Below are 18,181 nucleotides of genomic sequence, written 5' to 3' on the forward strand. Positions count from 1 at the left end.
TTTATTTTGTTTTTTTTTCTCTTCATTTGCTCCACTCATCGTCATCTATTGCCAGTTGTCGTGGTTGCTGTGCGGAGGGGTTTAAGATAGTACAAGCCAGCTTTTGGCGTGACTTTTTGCTGGTTATTTTGATTACAAGAAGCTAAATTATTAATTTTTAAAAATATGTTTCTAATGATTTAATAGATACCAGCATTTCAGCATATGATGCTATAGGTCAGCATTTTAAGCATTTTTTTTTAATTTATTAAATAAAAAATGATCATAAATTATAACAAATACTTTTATGTGAAGCTTGGCTGCTCGACAAAAACAAATGATTTTTTGTGTGAATGTAAATAAGAAAAAATAAACACATCCGATTACAATACTGCCCATTTCTCGCGAGCCAAAGCCAGCCTCCTTCATCTGTAGTGTTGTGTGGCCCAGCACAAACAGCACGATCGCTCCTTCCTGATGCCACCAAACCAAACCCTCCTCCCGCCCATATCGCTCTCAGTCATCTACCCTTGCCACTTCACTCGCATCAACACGGGCCGGCAGGGAAACAGCACGCAAACGAACGCAAAAAAGGGGGTCAACTATTTCCCCGTATCCATTTCAGTCGCGCACTGGTTCGCCAGCCAACACCGGCCGTTTGTAGTGGTGTGTGGTGGGCTCGCAACTACCCCAATGCTGCTGTTCGGCAACGGCTTTCTCGCTCTTCTCCTTGCACTTGAAATTGAAATACCCCGTGGATGTTCGTTCGGCCGGCCACCAGGCCTCGAACCAGGCCCTGGGTCAGACAGAAACAACACCAGCCCTCTCGCTGCGACACGTAGCAAATCGCTTCAGGTTGCAGAAGCAGCGAGCTCCAGCGGGCCTCTGCACCATGTCCCCAAACAGGGCAGGGAGTTGCGACGCGGGCTGGCAGTGCTTTGGTTTCGTGCTTTGAAGCTTCACGCACACGAACAGCACAACACGGTTGGCAAGCAAAAGGGGCCACCGAGGTGGACGAGCGGTGCAGAGCTACCCTAGAAAAGCGATGATACGAAAAGAATAACAAAAAGGAACATGCTGGTGCGAGTGGGGCCAACAGTAACCGTGATAGTATTGGAAGAGAGACAAAAGGAAGAAAAATAAAAATGCCACACATTTGGGGCCCTTGCATGGTGTGTGCATGGTATGCATCCAGGTGGGATGTGTTTGTCGCTTTTGTCAAACACCCATCGAGCATCGAGTAAAAAAACAAAGTACAAAAAACACCAAAACACTGCAGCGTAAGCAAATATGGGCAAAACTGGTGCGTTTTTGTGGACGAAACCGTTTGCATGCGACTTGCGGAACTAAGTTAACAGACAGTCCGGAACACGATGAGCCGCTTACATTTGTTGACATCATAGCAGTAAACATTTATCATTTGTAGAAGTAGTTCGTAGTTTTATACGTCTTGGATTATGGATCCAAATGGATAGAGTAACACTTTAGTCTATGTTTTGAAAATAGATATTTTATTCCAATCAAATGTTTTGAAAATGAAAAACATAAATTATTTTCTTCATGATTGTACAGTCCAAAACAAACACAAAATTTAGCAAACTGCACCCAGCGTTATCAGCATCATCATGCATCGCCTTCGCCGTAGCCGTCGTACCGTCTGTCTGACTGACTGGCTATGGAATGTTACGATCGCGGTGGCACGCTGGCTTACACACTCAGGACCAGTGCCGTATTCGCTTGGGAGAAAGTCATTGGGCAAAGGGAGGAAACGCTCGTGGTAAGTACCGGGAAGGCTAACCGCGGCAGTTCCATCCTTGCGTCGTCTTGCGCGAGGAAAGTGAAGCCGCGCTGTAAACTGCAAGCATTGCCGCAAGGTACTGGTGCGTTTGCCGTGTGCGTCGCGAGATGAGATGAAGGAGTGGCGCGTAAATGCGAGATGATTTTGGGGTTGTCCGGCGCGCAGCGATCGGCTGATGGGTCGGGTGCGATAATCGTAAACGGATAGTGCGGGAGAGAATCGGCCAATCGGAAGGTAACGAATAGCTGACTGTTGAAGCTTGAAGTTTGGTTTTCTTTACCGAATTAGAAGAGTGCTATAATATTATTAAATTTTAACTAGAAAAACGTTCGTCGCTTTTCGGCTGTTGATGTCTTTCAGTGTGGGGTAAATACTTTGCATCTAATAACACAAAAATGATAAGATAATATTCGTTGTTTCAGATATATGATTTTTTTGTAAATGATTCCTTATTTTTGTACACTTCATTTCCTTTAAACTATTAATGCATCAAATTCTCAAAATATAAATCCAGATTTCTAGATATCGTTTCTGCAATCTGTAACCATTTCGCTTACACAAACAAAGTTATTTTTCCGTGACCTGCTGAAAACTGTTACTATGAAATTTCAGCAATGCCTTCGCTTTCTTTACGCAAACACGGGAGCCCCAAATATGTCATCTTAGCACACAAATAGTAACACTGTCTACAAACAAGACGCTGCTCAGCTTTGCACAACATAGTGAAGATTTGTACCATACTAAAGCGGTGTGCTGTCCCAGTAAACCCGTCCACCCCTGGTGGCAAGTTTTGCATGGGGTCCTTTATTTGACACTTTTACCCTTCCTATTCCCCCTCTGTCCCTACCTGTCATAGTAACCCAGAACGCGCCATGACTACCAAGGGGTGCGACATTCATCAAGCCTCTCAATCCTATCATCATCGTCAGCGGTGTACCATCGCGCGCTGTCCGGCTGTCGGAGCGATTCGATCCATGTTGTGCCGCTTGTGGCGGAACCTCTGTGAGCTGTTGCAGTTGCAATTGCAGATCCCGGCTGCAGTACCTTGCAGTGGGAATAGACGCGAGATTGGGGGCAGTGTGGGAGAGGAGGCGAACCTGACATGATGTGACAATGTTGGTAGACTTTGCCGACTGCACATGCCCATAAAAGCAATTAAATCATAAAGAGAAAGTTTTCAACCTGCACTCAGCCAGCGTGCAGTGTCGGTGGATTGGCCTCCTCTCCGTGCGAATTGCGAAAAAAGAAGAGGCGCGGGGAGCCAAGGGGGAAACACACAGATCGGGTGGCCCAGCACATATTAGTCAAGCGCAAATAACAACAATAAAGCATGCCCGTACAGGTTGCCCGTACAGGTTGTGGTTTGTGTGTTGGGCGGAGGAGTGTGGCGGTGTAACAACAGCAACAAAAATCGCTCCAATCTGTCGGAACCAAAGTAAGTGATTGGGGCAATGGTACGGGAGAAGAAAAAGATCGAAAAAAAAACACACAGACACATACAACGTAATGGCTGAGAGAGCGAGAGGTACAGAGAAAGAAGGGATGGAGAGAGAGAGAAATGGATGGAAGTAGCAAAAATCTTCAAAAGGGAAAAACAATCGATCGAAGGATGCAAACAGCTACGGCAAACGATCGGCGGCCAGAGCAGGATCGAAAGTATCGAATCGCGGCGAAAAACAAGCCATTGTGTTTGTGCAGGAGGAAAAAGGCAATGGTGCCGGAAGGGTTTTTGTTGTCTTGTGCGCGCGAGAAAGAAAAGGGACGATGGCAGGCAGGCAGGCGGGACGACGGTGGCGCTTGGCGGTCGGCTGTTTTGAAGCATCGCAGCATTTATTGCCAGCAGCATCGTCCAATTGTTCAAGTGAATTTGACCTACATCACATCGTTTCGATGTAATTTTCCCTCCACCTTGCTGAGGGTTCCATCTGGTTTGGTTCGCTGTGTGCGCTTTCTTCGGTTAGCAACCAGCATGCCACGGAATGCTGGCTCGTGATGCAGTGTCTGGCGGAATACACACACACACACAAACACACATATTTTAACCTGGCAATAGAGGAACAGGAAGCTTGGGATAGACTGCAACAAGCGTGGACAGGAAAAAAAAACTATTCGATGTGAATTATTGTTTGGCAATCGGATGCTGAATGTTGATTTTAATTGAGGATTTGTTAATGTATTTTTATTTATTAATTTAAAAGTGTTCCATTTTATTTTCTAATTTTCTCTTCACATGTTTGTTTTACTTTTACGGTTTAAGCCTTATTATTATTATTTATTATTTACTGAACAAATGATTACTTTCCAGATCTTTTTTGCATCTACTCTGAATCTCTTTTTGCTTTTTCTTTCTCTCACTCTGTCTCTCCCTCTCTCCCTCTGCCTCTGCTCGTTTTGCTTCCATTTCTTTACCTTGCCTCCACTTTCATTGTTATGCTCGGTCAGGGTTTCACACCATCGTTTCGCATCACCCACGACCCAAGACGACGTCAGTGTGCATCTTCTCCCCGCCCGACCGGATCGATAATTGCAGCGCACTTCGCGGGTCAGGCTCGCGGGGCCAATGCGGTCATGAATTGGGTCGATGTAGCTCGGTGCACTAATTTAGCGAGAACGTGGCTGAACGTGGCCCGATACATACCACACTGAGCGAGAAGGTGTCGACGAAGGTGACGATGCGCGATGGTGGGTGATTTAGATCGCAAAAGCAAAAGAAAGCAAACCGTCGCATTTTACACATTCTGCCAACCCAGGCCAGTGTACAAGCCGAATGAGCGGTAATCGATCGGACAATCGATCGAACGGGCTCATTAGACTGTTGTGCCGTGTTTTTGTGCTGTTGGTGTGTCTTTGTGCTGATGCTCGAAGGTAAGGCGTATGCTTTTGAAGGAAATTGTGCTGACCCTCACCCGCCTTGCCACCTCACCCGATGATGCGCACCCAGAGCGATGTGCTGGCACTTACCGAAAATGTCGAGCAAAGTCGTTCACAAATCGATCACCTTCAAGATCCGGCCTTTCAGGCGGTTTCAGTTGTGCGGCGATACTTTAGAGCCGGGCACTTTCCACCATGCCTAGAAGAAGCTTCTCTCCCCCCCCCCCCCCCCCGGACACAATGCGCTAATGAAATGCATCGATCGATGGTCGAGGACTGGGCAATTGGTTTGAAGCGATCGGTAAAATGGCAACCCTGACACACGAGCCCGCTGAGCGGTCGAATTTGTATCTAATGGTCAAACGGACTTATGGACAGTGCGTCCGCAGTGTGCTCAAGAACAGGGACTCGCCTAACTGGGCCAGCAATTATTCCAATGCGGCTTACTTTTCGAGCTTGTTATTGATGATTGATCTGGTATTTATGCTTTGATTGCGACCCATTTTCGGGGCATTTTGCTCACTCAGCATAGTAAAAGGATGGTTGTAGCAGTGTTTAGGCAAAGCAAAACGATTTAATGTTGGCATAAATACCATGAAAAGGATAAAAAAGCATGAATAGCTGCACATAACATATTAATGAAACCAATAAGTTTAAAGTAAAAATTAACGAACAGTTTGGCTTGAATGTAGCTTACGCAGGTGCATATTTAACTACCCTGTGGGTAGTTCCGTTTTCTTGTTTTTAACAACCAAAGCAACAAATCACCTTCCAGCAGGAAACTGTTCTGTCGCTGTGTACTTTACATAAATCAGATTTATTAGAGCGCTTTATAGATGCTACCCGTTTTTATTGCATTTCATTCATTCGTTTTTACCCACACATTTTACAGAATGCCTACCATCTTACGGCGATGTACCACAATGTGCTACACACATAGCGCGGTGTGAAAGGTGGAGCAGTAATCCCTTCGCCCCTAACGTCGAGAGGAAACATTCCGGGCAGCCTTTTGAACCGCGTCTGTTCCGACCCAGGCGTAACAGGTTATGCGGCAAGTGATCCTCTGTCATGTGTGCTGAAAGTGGAACCTGCCCGACACCGACAACTGCCGAACAACCACACTCCCGTCCACCCCGTTGTTGAACTGGTCCAAACTGCCCGGTGGAAGCGACACATTGTGTCCGGTCGATTCTATTGATCCAGGTTGATCAGCTGCGGTTGATACCAAAATGAGAAGCGCGTCTGTGTTTGTGTGAGTGTGTGTCTGTCGGTGTGTGAGTGTGTATTCATGAGCGTCCAGATGATCGATTTATCATTTATGCTTACCACCTGCACACACCCCCCTGGCGAAGTACCATGGGGCGAAAGACTTGTGTATGATTCTGTTTGTGTCGTTTTTCTCCCGTCCCGCTGCACCACCGTCGTGGCTTCGGTTCGTCGCCGACCCGCTCGTTGAAGTCGTTCGTTTTGTGTGGTTTTGTTCGGCTGCGCTTGATCAGTAGGTCAGTTCACGCGTTTTACGGGATGATTAATGTCAGCTATTGCCACCGTCGGTATGCATGGGGGCATTGTAAGCATTTGCATAGCCTGGTTCATGAACTTGACTCATGAACGTGAACGTGCGACTTGCATGACGGGGGAACGATGAACTTAAGCACACGCTCGTACGTTGAATGTGTGGAATTTCGCACTGTAGCAGAAGTTGTGTTTTTTTTGTTTCTTGCATTTCAAGGTACATGTTTGAAAAGCGTTTAAAATGTGTAGATTTTTATGAGAGTAGGTTAAGTTGTAGCAATAATTCGGCAAGCTTTGTTATGTTTCGTGCTTCTGAAGGTGCAGCTTGACACAGATGTGGAAATAAAGTTGATATCAAACTCAGCTTGATTAAAATTTATTACTAACACCTACTGCAAAAGCGATTTCCCAAAAGTGATTTTTTCATGTCATTTTAATCGTATTCGTGGCTCGACGCTTAGATTTGCATCGATAAAGAAACCTCCATTGAATGGAATTAATTTTTCATTATAACTAGAAAAAAGCAATAGCATGTTCCGATCATGGTGTAACGGTGCCCCGAACTAAAAAGTGAAATTTGAGTTTGATTAGTTTATAGGTCGGCGTGGATTCGAATTAACGTTGGAAAAGTTTGACAGAAATGAGACATTGGCGTGTTTTGGGAAATGAAAAGAAAAGTCCGTTATCTTATATCAGCCAGGTTGTGGTAGAACCAGATTGGTAAGGTAATAGCAACTAAGATGCTGCTACGATTGCGTTGGACCACTTTCACATGTGTGTAGGGAAAGGTACAATATGGCCCTATTAAGGAGTTAATTAGAGCTTGTTTGATCTGATGTCAATGCTGACAATGTTGATGTAACGGGATCGTTTGCTGTTATTTATATAAGGCCAATAAATCAATAAACAGAATTGAATGACTGAGAAAAGATCAATTAAAGTTCAAATAATTATAAATAATAAGAAAACATACATTAGCTTTGTAAAATAATTTAATTTTTTACACCACACATTATAACGAAGATGGTGAAATTGAGTAAAAGGAACGTTGTGCGGTTTAATAAATTGCAATGACGTAGTAAAGGCAAAACGAGCCAAACGGACTCCCGAAAACACGCCACAATGTTCCCGAAATCGAATCAAATGAAATGATGAAAACCCAAAACCTGATCCCCCGAGCCAATTGACCCACAGCCCGGGGCTACGAAAAGTCGTTCAATTGCGTCGTGCGTGCGACAACTACACGGAAAGGGCTCGGGTTCGGGTATTTTGCTGTTGCGACGCTGCTAGAACAACACGCACCCGCGGACGGGGACGAACGCGCTCGAAGTTGAAAAACGGATCGATGGTTTAACACAATCGCTCGATACTTTTGCGCCCGAAATCCTGGGGCCCTATTAAGTGTAATTAAGCGTGCCGGACGGGGGAAACGTTTTGCGCTTCTTGGAAGAATCGAATCCTGTCCGATGGAAGGGCCGTCAAGCAGGGCCCGGTGGTCGCGGAATGTGCCCGCAGGAAATTAATCTAGACCTTAACCATCTCGGCTTCTACTGACTGGTGCAAGCGCTATTGCCAAAGCCGTTGCGATAAAGGAAATAAAAACCGCCAATCGGGCGCAAAAAGGGACCGTTGATCAACACGCTACGGAAGGCGATCCTATCATCAACCCATTAAGCGGGGTGGATAAATAGGGCCGACGGTGGTGGCTCGCTTCGCTACAGAACAACCCCACACCACAACACATATTCACCAACAACACAACAATGTCAAAGAGAATAGGGGGCCTGGGTTTTCGCCGTCATCGGGACAGCGTTGGCAGACGTTGATTGCAAATACTGCTGCTAAATAAATCAAATTTCTACTCTAATCAGATCAACCGCCAGCAGTCCGCTGTTTGCCCCGTTCGTGCACGTGTTTGCGTGTATGTGCCTGTGTGTATGGGAGAAGGGCGGGGGGGGGATGGTAGCGAGGGGTTCATTATCAACAGAAAGAACCGCCGCAGGGTGTCCACTTTCAGGCAAATGGACGATCTGCGACGGTCATTTGGTGAAATGATCCCGCGCCACACGATCATACACATTCCTTTTTGTAGTTGCTGCGGGCCTCCCAACGGTGATGCGGCAACATAACGGCAACTTAGTCGCTATGCCGGCCCGCTACAGCAGCCGCTGGCAGCAACCCGGCGGGCCGATTCGATTGACACAATTGTGTGTTGTTTAATAGTTTTGGTTTTGTTTTACGAATTTATATGACTCCTGTTGCCGGCCTTTCTTTGCATACACGCTACTCAAGATAAACGGTGGTCGCCGGTGGTCAACACATAGCTGCGCTGTTGTTATTTGATGTGCTTTTTTCGGCTTTTTTGTCTAGCATCTCTTCTCCGCCAGCTTCCGATCTCATCCCCTTCCCACCGGATTCTGCTTTTCACAAATCGGATTAGGAGAAATGCACACACAATTAAGGCCGATTAAACGTACGTTTTTGCATTACCACTGGGCGCCTTTTGGTGCGGGGCTTCGGCTTTGAACGACGGCTCCATGCTCGGCCCGCGGATTGTATCCGTACGTTCGCGAGCAATTAGAAAAGAGAAAAATTAACACACTTGGTTTCATTAGCTTCCTTCGCATGCTTTGCCTGCGGGGCGTTGCTAGGTGCGCTAGTCAGTCGGTCAGTCGGTTAGCGATGCGATTTGATGTTCTTCTTCTTTTGTAAATTTTGCAACATTTTAGCTCGTTTGCTGCACGATCGTGGGGCGTCAAGAAATCGCTCAAAAGAGGCTGTAAGGAGAGAGGATGCGTCTATAATGGACGATAACATTAATTAAAGAAACATGTGTTAGTTTTCTTCCTTTTTTCCGTTACATTTTTATTAGTGTTAGGATCGTTGTGAATAATTTGAGTGGTGAAAATCGTAAATGAATTGTCATTTGAGCCTGTATACCATGAATGATAATAGTTTATATCTACCTTCAAAACATCATTGCCAACTGTCTCGCAAATGTTGATAAAACAAAGTTTGTTCTTCCGGCACAACTTCCACCCTCGGTTAGTGGTCCAGGTAAACGGCAAATCAATCAACCCAACCGCCCAAAACGATGATCGTTCGATAAAGCAGAATATTTTTACTTAATCAATCTTCATCGTGACCTACAATTTGCCCGTGAGCACACGAGAAGCTTGGTCGGATCGATGGTTCGCCTCTTCCCGTGCATCAATTATTGCTCAATTTATCTTGCCCGTTATTGAAGTTGAACTTGACATTCCCATGGTTTGTTTTTTTTGTTGTTGTGCGGGTGCTTTATTGACGGCCCTGCCAGTGGGGAGCTCTAGTTCCAGGGCTCTCCGCCTCCTTTGGAACTAATAATCAATCACGAGCCGAAACAGAACGCAGATCAGAGGGTGGAGAGCTTTAATCAATCTTTACTTATGCAGCAGTCGGTCTGTGGAGCAGCACAGACTGTGTGCTGTGCTGTTTGTGTGTGTGTATAATTCATCAGACACAAAACATGAGCCCAACTGGGCAAGATTGTTATCCCGGGTTCGTCGTCTAAACTGCTGTTCAAAACATTTGTTTTCTTTGTTCGATTTAAACAACATGCTAGCGGCGTAAGCAATTGCTTGCAATGTTATGGCTAATGTTTAGTTCAATAGAGACATTTGACAGGCTAATGGATGTTTGTGTGTGTGTGTGTGTGTACCTTTTCGTTCACAAATCGCTCGGTCGCATAATGTTGGCATGATTTATACCACTTGTAAAAAATCGGCCACTTTGCGAATAGACACCCGGACCTTACGCCCGTTCCGATGAGAAAGCATTGGCGCAAAACCGATGGCGTGCGCTTTTCCAATAGCCAATATTTGGTTTTTGGTTAGCATCTAGGGATCGTCGGTTGATGGGTTTATGTTTTCCTTTTTATTATTACCCGTGCTTTTTTTTACTGCGCACCCCTTTTTAGCCCTTCGAATGCCGTTGCAACGGGCAAATTTATGACAACCGTCAACACGCTGTTAGCTGTAAGCTTAGAGTGCGCTGGTACCGAACGTCGACAACATCATCAGCTTCATCGTTCACCGCTCCGGTCAACGGGGTAACCGAGCGTATGCATTTCGTGTCTGTATTTTTGCACCGTGCGCGCCCTTTCTTCCGGTGGCGATGATGTACGGTTTGTGCCAGCGGACGATAAAACTTTCTTCAAACAACGGGCAATAGAGTGGTCCTAAACAACATCATCTGCTTGCGCGGTGTGATGTAGTCGACGAGCATCGATATGCCTGCCGCGATCGGGGCGCGATGGCTAGCGGTTAAGTGACCATAAACCTAAATTCCTGTGGCTGTGGCGGCTCATGGGGTGAGCACAAGGAAATAAGCACTCTCATGTGTGCCTTCGTTGTTTTGTTTTTTGTTTTTTTTACTCCACCGCCGATAAAATACCCACTTAACCCTTGCGAGTGCCCTATGCGGGGTCCACCCTTTGGGCGATCATCAATCAGGGAGGAGAGAAATTAGCGACAAATTTTGCATTCGCCCTGCCCCTCCTCGCGTCCATGCGTCCGTGCCGAGGGAGGTCGGTCGCGATGGGTGGTGCTGTAGTTAATTTTTTAGACAGCATAAATTCGGGGCAATGGACATTGCTTAGATCCGTGGTTTGAAATTATGGGGAATGTTTGCTGGCGCGTTAAGTTGTAATTTCAGCGCTTAACTGTGCGTCGTAAAAGTTGCCTTTGGACGGAGGTGGGGTTTGCACTGTCCGTCGTGTCTGTGAGTGTGTGTTAATTTTCTCTTGGTATCATGTTCTTCTAAAGGGCGATGAGTTAATTGGTTAGTTTACTGGGTCAGCACGAACTCATCTCGTCCAGGCCCCTGGTTTTTTATAAATACCTTAATGTTTATGAACGTTCATTAGGGTCAATATTGATCAAATATATATTAAAAAAAAAACTATTTATTTATCCATTATTACAAAACTCATGAAAAGATAGTGTTTTTGTTCATTTTATTCAAAAACATAAAAAATAAAAGAAAAAAACATTCATTTAAAAAAACCCTACACCAAGCAAATCCTCTCATGAAACATCATACATAAAATGCAAAAAAAAGCCTCAGCCCTCCTGACAGCACTGTAATTTACAATCCCACCTAGGCTGCGCGGCAGCTCGGAAGCATTTGTTGTGCTGTCTTTCGTGTGAAACGAATTGGAAATGCATCAACACCGCCCGACGACTGGTTATGGGGCTTTGCTTCGGAATTACGTTAAAATTTGCGACAACCTGTTGAGCGGTGCGCATCCGAAGGCAACACAAAATAAACATGGAAACAGGTAGCAACGCTCAACTGGAGGTAGAGGTGCAATAAAACAAAAAAACAACAAACCCACCCAAGACTTTACACCCCGTAGACGGGCTGCCTGGTTTTGTTGTGCTACAGTAACGCATAACAAACTCCGGGGAGGCATAGGGCCAATAAAATCCTTCTCTGACAGCTAAGATAAAAACGAACGCTAACAAACCAATGAGCCGAGGGAGAGTGATGTTTGACAAGCGGACCTTTTAGACCTGTCTGAATTTTGCACGATTGACAACACGAATTTATTGCTTCCTTTTTTTTTAAAGCTAAAAGAGGAAAACCCAAGCCGCTGGAAAGTGTTTGTACCGAAACGTGGTCCACGAAGATCGGAACCGTAAGGATATTGATGAACAGACGAAAAAATCGACTTGAAGTGACTAAAACTGTTTTGTAATCTCGTGCGCGATACAAACCGTATCGAAGTTTACGCTACTCAAGATAGAGGCGCATACTGGGCAGTGGCCGACCTTCGGCGAATTTTTCGGTACGGTTCGGTTCACTCAACGGACGTGGATGGATGGTGAGGAAATGTTCCTTTTTCCATACCATGTGTGGCCGATGAGCGATGGAATCGACACCTCGATTCACCTAAATCGGGCCAGCGAGTGGACAGGCAAGGTCGTTCGTCCGAGTGCAAGGTCAGTGAGAATTCAGAGCCTTAAAATATGTATAGAGTATTATGAAAATAAAATCCATTTGATACGGTTTTCTTTGTTTTTTATATAGTGGACACACTGCATCATATGACATGTAGCTCCATTCACCAGAAATAGTTTCTGCCTGTGAGCATTGTTCTTTGCCCAATCCCTGCCTAATTGCGAAAGCCACAACTTTCAGAACGGTTTCGAACGTTTTTCACAGCCAATAGTCCACCACAAAGCTCGTTTCAGCCATGCTTTGCAAACGAAACCCCGAAACCATACACCATGAATGAGTGCCAAAGAACGGTGATTGTACCTACCGGAGGGGGAGGGTGAGTGTCTGTCTAAGGCCGCGGCAAAATTCCGCAATCGTTACGGTCAATCGAAGGTTTTCGAGGGCTCGGCCACCTCGGAACGGGGGTTTTTCTATTTTTGTTTCGTCTCTTCCAATCCGATGCAAAATCGATTCGCATCCGTAGCGCTTCACCTGCAGTTCAACTGGGAACCAATGATCAGGAGCAGGAGAGTGCATGCTGTGCGAAATACATAATCGTAGCGAGGGTGTGGAAAATGTTTTATTCGGTTGGCGTATGCCGCAGCGCTTTCTGTTTACGCCGTAAAATCATAATCCGATCGAAAGAAGGAGAACAAGCAGGAAAAAATCCATGCCGATTATGGGGGAGCAAAAAACATGCGCACCCTCGAAAACGCCTGCCGAGCGATTGCCCCAACTTCCCCACTAATCAATCAGTCGCGCTCGCTCCCGCGGTGGCTTCTTGCAGCTTTGTCACGGTTGGAACCGTTTGGTTAAAAATATTGTTATTATTTTTTGCTTTGTATCACTACCACACTTTGCGTAAGGTTTGTGTTCCGTCCGCTTTGTGTGCACCAGTGTGAGCCAACAGTGGGCCACACGGGCAAACTGGCAGCGCATTCTGCAGGACACTTGGCTGCGTTCCGAAATCGATTGAGCGTGAAATGGAATTAAGAGATTCGATTCGGTGTCGACCACGATGGTGGCGCGATTCGGTGGTGGTGTATTTTTCGCGTGTGTAAACTTGGCTGACGGAGGGGCCTACTGTCGATGGCAAAATCAATAACCGCGACAAAGTGTGTGTGTGGTGCAATTTTACGAAATGCACCGAAACGATGTGTTTCTTAAGGGTGCGAGAGACGGTACGGTTGATTTGGGATTGGCCTTGCAGTGCAGTGGGAGTGTGTTTTTATGTGATAAACTTTAGGCTTGATTGAACGCCTAACAAGACGGAAGGAGTGTTTATCTTCGCTCAAGAGTCAAACAAGGCTTATTTGAGAAGAATTTACGTGTGGCGATTGATACTCACGATAAGGAAGTGCATGCAAAATATTAATTCCTCGTCCTTTGGATTTGCTTCCAATTGGTTCTACGGTTCCATGTATGCTGCTGTTCTTTCTAGAAATTGTCTAGCATAAATTGCAACTCCAACGGTCACTGACCTCCTGTGCGCTGCACGTACAAGCTCATTAGCTGCGCCATTATCAGCCAGCGCTTCAGCATCCTTGAGCGGGAAGGCTTTTCCTGCGTGCAATGCACTCCTCGCCAGCTGGCCTGAGCTTCGATCGGACGCAATAGTTGCGGGTGGGTTTGCGTGGTCTGCCGCATCGTCGAACGGATTGGGCAACGTTGCCTTGCTAATGGTATTAATTGTACACATACACACTCGCGCGGCCATGCGATTAGTACAGAACTGCAGGTTGCGAGTTCGATGCGGATATTGCACCAATTACCGGCGCTACCCCGTGTGCATCCGATGGGAAGTTCAACGTTCTTTCGGTTCGATTTCTATTTCGATGCGGCCGTCTAGCCGCTGGAGTGTTATTGAAGTGAGCGGTTGGTAGGGTGTTTAATTAATTGCTTAGAATAGAGATTTGTAATACATTTTTTATGAGGCATTGTTAATTTATGCTAATAATTTAAAATGCATGTAAACGTTTTTAGGTATTAAAATAGGAATTATATTGTATTTTGACAATTGTAAACACACCGTTTCAAAATCGTATTGTTGCTTATTTTTTACGTAAAATATCGTTTTAAACTATTTTTAATTTTTGACATAATAATTATAAGGCTTTAAACAATTTTCTCATTTCTTGTTCTTCTTCTCTTCTTCTTTGGCTCAACAACCGTTGTCGGTCAAGGCCTGCCTTTACCTCTTGAGGGATTGGCTTTCAGTGACTAATTGATTTCCCCCCATAGCAGGATAGTCAATCCTACGTATGGCGGCACGGTCTATTTGGGGCTTGAACCGATGATGGGCATGTTGTTAAGTTGTACGAGTTGACGATTTCTTGTTACTTGCCGTAAATAACAAGGAAAAAGCAGCCATTTTGTTGTGTATGATTTTTCTGAGCTTATGATAGAATGCATAAGTTTTTTTGATTAGTTACATGTATTACATTTTTTTGATTTTCTTATGCTCAAACTCATCTCTCGTCCAAGTTTTAAAAGGCTTAACATTGTTATCATCTATCCGTCATCATTACTAAGATGATGACAAACTATGGCTTAAATGATGTAATTAATCACATCATCATCGTGTTGCTCGTTTTATCACTTTCTATCACTTTCTATCGCTTGATCGATTCCAATCGGTTAAGTGTAAGTTTTGGCAACATTTCCAATATCGATTCAGCCGCCCCAAACCTAACCGCCAGCAGTCTCACGCCCTTTTAGAGTGGGGGTCACACGATGCGGGATCGAAAAACACATCTTCACAAGCTCGTCCTCCAGCACCGTAGCATAATTTATTGATGCTCCCTGGGCGACGATCGGTCCGACCCGTTGAATACCGCCTCGGTGCCGATTCCCCGAAGTAGGTCAGCCGGTGTTGCCGCGCCCTACCACGCAAACGACCCGAGCTGTGGGTGTTGACCCCTTGGGGAAGAGATTCGGCGAATAGACCCCGGGCAAGAATAGGCTCTCAATCTTTATCGAACACCAGCGCCCCCTTGCAGCGTTTTGTTTTGTTTCTGCTTCGGTTGCTATCTGTTCACATTTGCCTTTCGTTCCAGCCCGGCCCCTACATTCACGCAACGCTGCATAAGATGCATTGCACGAATCGGGTGCCGGTACCGTACCTCCAGCCGGGAGCGAGTTCCCGTACGAGTCCGGTGACTAATTGAGCCAAAGGATGTCGGTGCGAAAACAACAGCAGCAAAAAAAAAGGGATGGGAACTACAAATAGCAGTTCCTTAAAAGGTGCTTCCGACCGGGCATAGGTGCGCAAGTGTTGATAAATATTTTCATTTGCACCGAGCGCATCTACTCCCCACAGGGTGCGCTTTCGGTGACCGGTCCCGGCTTGGGTTTGCTACCGATGGGTGGTATGTGTGTGTGTGTGCGTGTGTGTGTGGTTTTGTGCAAAGAGAGTGGCCGCAGCAGCAGTGCACGTAGGGCAGCAAGGTGCCAATTGACAATTGGCAAACGTTTCTGCTAGCCAACTAGCGCACCTTCACTGCACCTGCTGGGTGCGCAACCTGTGGCGATTGTTTGCCGCCGGAGGAAATGCATCGATCACCCACCGGGAGGGTTTGGTGTTTGGGCAGGGTAAGGGAAAGGCAATGGGAATGTTGAGACTGCCATCATGCTGTGGCATGGTTTTGCATCAGCTTCTGCAAACGAGTGAATTATTGCTCAATTTCAGTTCAAATGCTTCGGGCGGCAGCAGGGAAATGGCTGTGTGTGTGTGTGTGATAGTTTCAGCTTTTTTGTCCAAGCACCAGACGAGCCCTTATTCTATTTGGTAAAAAGAATAACAACCACAAAGGACACGATCGCGGTCTGCTGGAAGGTAAAGCCATTCGTAACGGATGTGCCGGGACGCGTTGAGAATTGATTGCGTGGAATGGACCATGTTTGGCAAATATTGACACTTTTGAGGAGACAGCTATTCTTTTGAGCATTGTATGTGACAGCGAACCCAAACAAAGTTCATCCATGACGTTGAGATTGATATTCGAATCGAATTGTTTCGAGATTTTTGTTTGGCCGCAACGGTCGAGCGTATCGGGAATAGAATATGAGAATTGTTTAAACATGTTCAGCTATATTTCTTTCCAACCAATAAGCAGATGCAGATGTCCTTCCTAATGTTAATCTTAGCCTCCCCTTCGCCCTAACGTGACAGATTACAATCATCTCTACTCACTTGAATATATTTGTTTTAGTTTACCCACATTCTAGACAGAATCCTTTGGAATTCCAGCACAATGTCATCACGGTCCCGTTAGCCAAGATAAAGCTAGTGTGCCGATGGGGCTTGCCCTCCTTTGTTTCACAATATTACCATAATACCAGTCACTATCCCATACATCCATTCGAGTCGATCGATCGTTCGTGTCGGGCAGGGCAAAGTAGTGGAGCTAATATGCCCGGGGTAACAGCCACTACTTAAGATACCCGGAGGCATCTCGCACATCGTGGCATCAAGAACACGCGAGTACGTACGGCGATGCGTGACATCACCAGGGCAAGAACCGTGTCACAGCGCCCGCTCGGACAGCAGCAGCTGGATCAATCGTCGAGTGTGGTTGTATGCGTGCTGGTATTGTTTTGTATTGCGGGGTTGCGTTTTTGCTGTATTTTGGCAATCGACCACGCATGATGCCATCGTTACAAATGTACAGTTACAATCACTTTGCATGCCGGACAAATGGAATCGCCTACGGTGACTGTTTATTCGGCTATGGTGGGTGGATTGGGAGAGTATTGAGAGCTGAGTAAGCGCTTGGATGGTGGAACAGGCTAGGGTTTTGTAAATGCGGTCTTAATTCTTTACCCATTTTGTCCTGAAAAGCGTTGTCGCGTGGTTACGCTGTAATGATGGTAAGAAGCGTTATTGCGTTATAGTTATACTTAGTTTTTGTTTTAGCTTAACCATTTAATCTTTGCCGGATAAGATGATTTTTTATGCCTCAAAAAACATGCGCTATCCACCACTATATACACTCAATTCAATAATAATTTATAGAACTACAGTTCACAATAAAAAACATTAGAGTTCATTGACAGCATTTTCAAGACACGAACCCCATGAGCTGGAATTGTTTTTGTGCTGTACTTATTGATTCATTTTGTATAGTATTGATGGTATTTCCAATAATTGTTTCGGTTGAAGTTCTAGTGAAACTATCTAGTTTATATTTTTTAACCCTCTTAACAATAGCAAAACGGGCACAAATCATCGTCCAATAATGATAACGAAAGCAACCACCGGTACCATCATTCTTCAATAGAAAGCAAAACTTCCAGCGTCTTACACACAAACACACAAACACGCGCATGTCGAGCCAGATTCCACAGCTGAGCGCAGAAATTCGCGGCCACGATGGCATTCGCTGCCAGCGTGCTCCGACGAGCGGTGACGAATTAAAACCTACAACAGTTCTTCGCTCCTCCTTCGTGCGTGACAATTCCAGCACGATAGCCCTGGTCCTTAGTAGGGCTCCATCTCCGTTCCGCTCTCAGCACCCCTGTGCACGTGTGTTACCCTTGCCCAGTCCACCCCGGGCCGTCTTATCCGGCTTCCAAAACCACTAAACCGCTTTTAGCACGCGCTCGCGCGCTCGGTTGAGAATGCTTCTTGCGTTTTGGATTTTGTGTCACCGTGCGGTGTGATATTGAGGTTAATGATAGTTTGTTCGCCTGTACACGCGATGTGTGTGTGTGTGTGTCACTCCTCGTATTTATGGATGAATATTTGCCTTTCGGTTCGCACGAAACCACTTCAGCTTGACGATTTGTATTGTCATCCAGCCAGACCGAGCGTGGATTGGAAGTGGCTTTTAGTTTTGTGTTGTTGGTAGGTCTATAAGACATATGTCTTCCCTACCGCAGAACGCACGAAGGCGCATTTCTTTTTGATGACAGTTTCGTTTTCGGAAATGGGTGATTACAGGTTCGGCTACAATCGTTTTGTTCAATTTAAGTTTTATGAGTATTACTTTCGATGAACTTTCGGTGTGCATTGCTTTTTGTTTCCCGCCATCTGGTTCC

This window comes from Anopheles arabiensis, chromosome 2 (assembly GCF_016920715.1).
Source record: "Anopheles arabiensis isolate DONGOLA chromosome 2, AaraD3, whole genome shotgun sequence".
NCBI classification, from domain to species: domain Eukaryota; kingdom Metazoa; phylum Arthropoda; class Insecta; order Diptera; family Culicidae; genus Anopheles; species Anopheles arabiensis.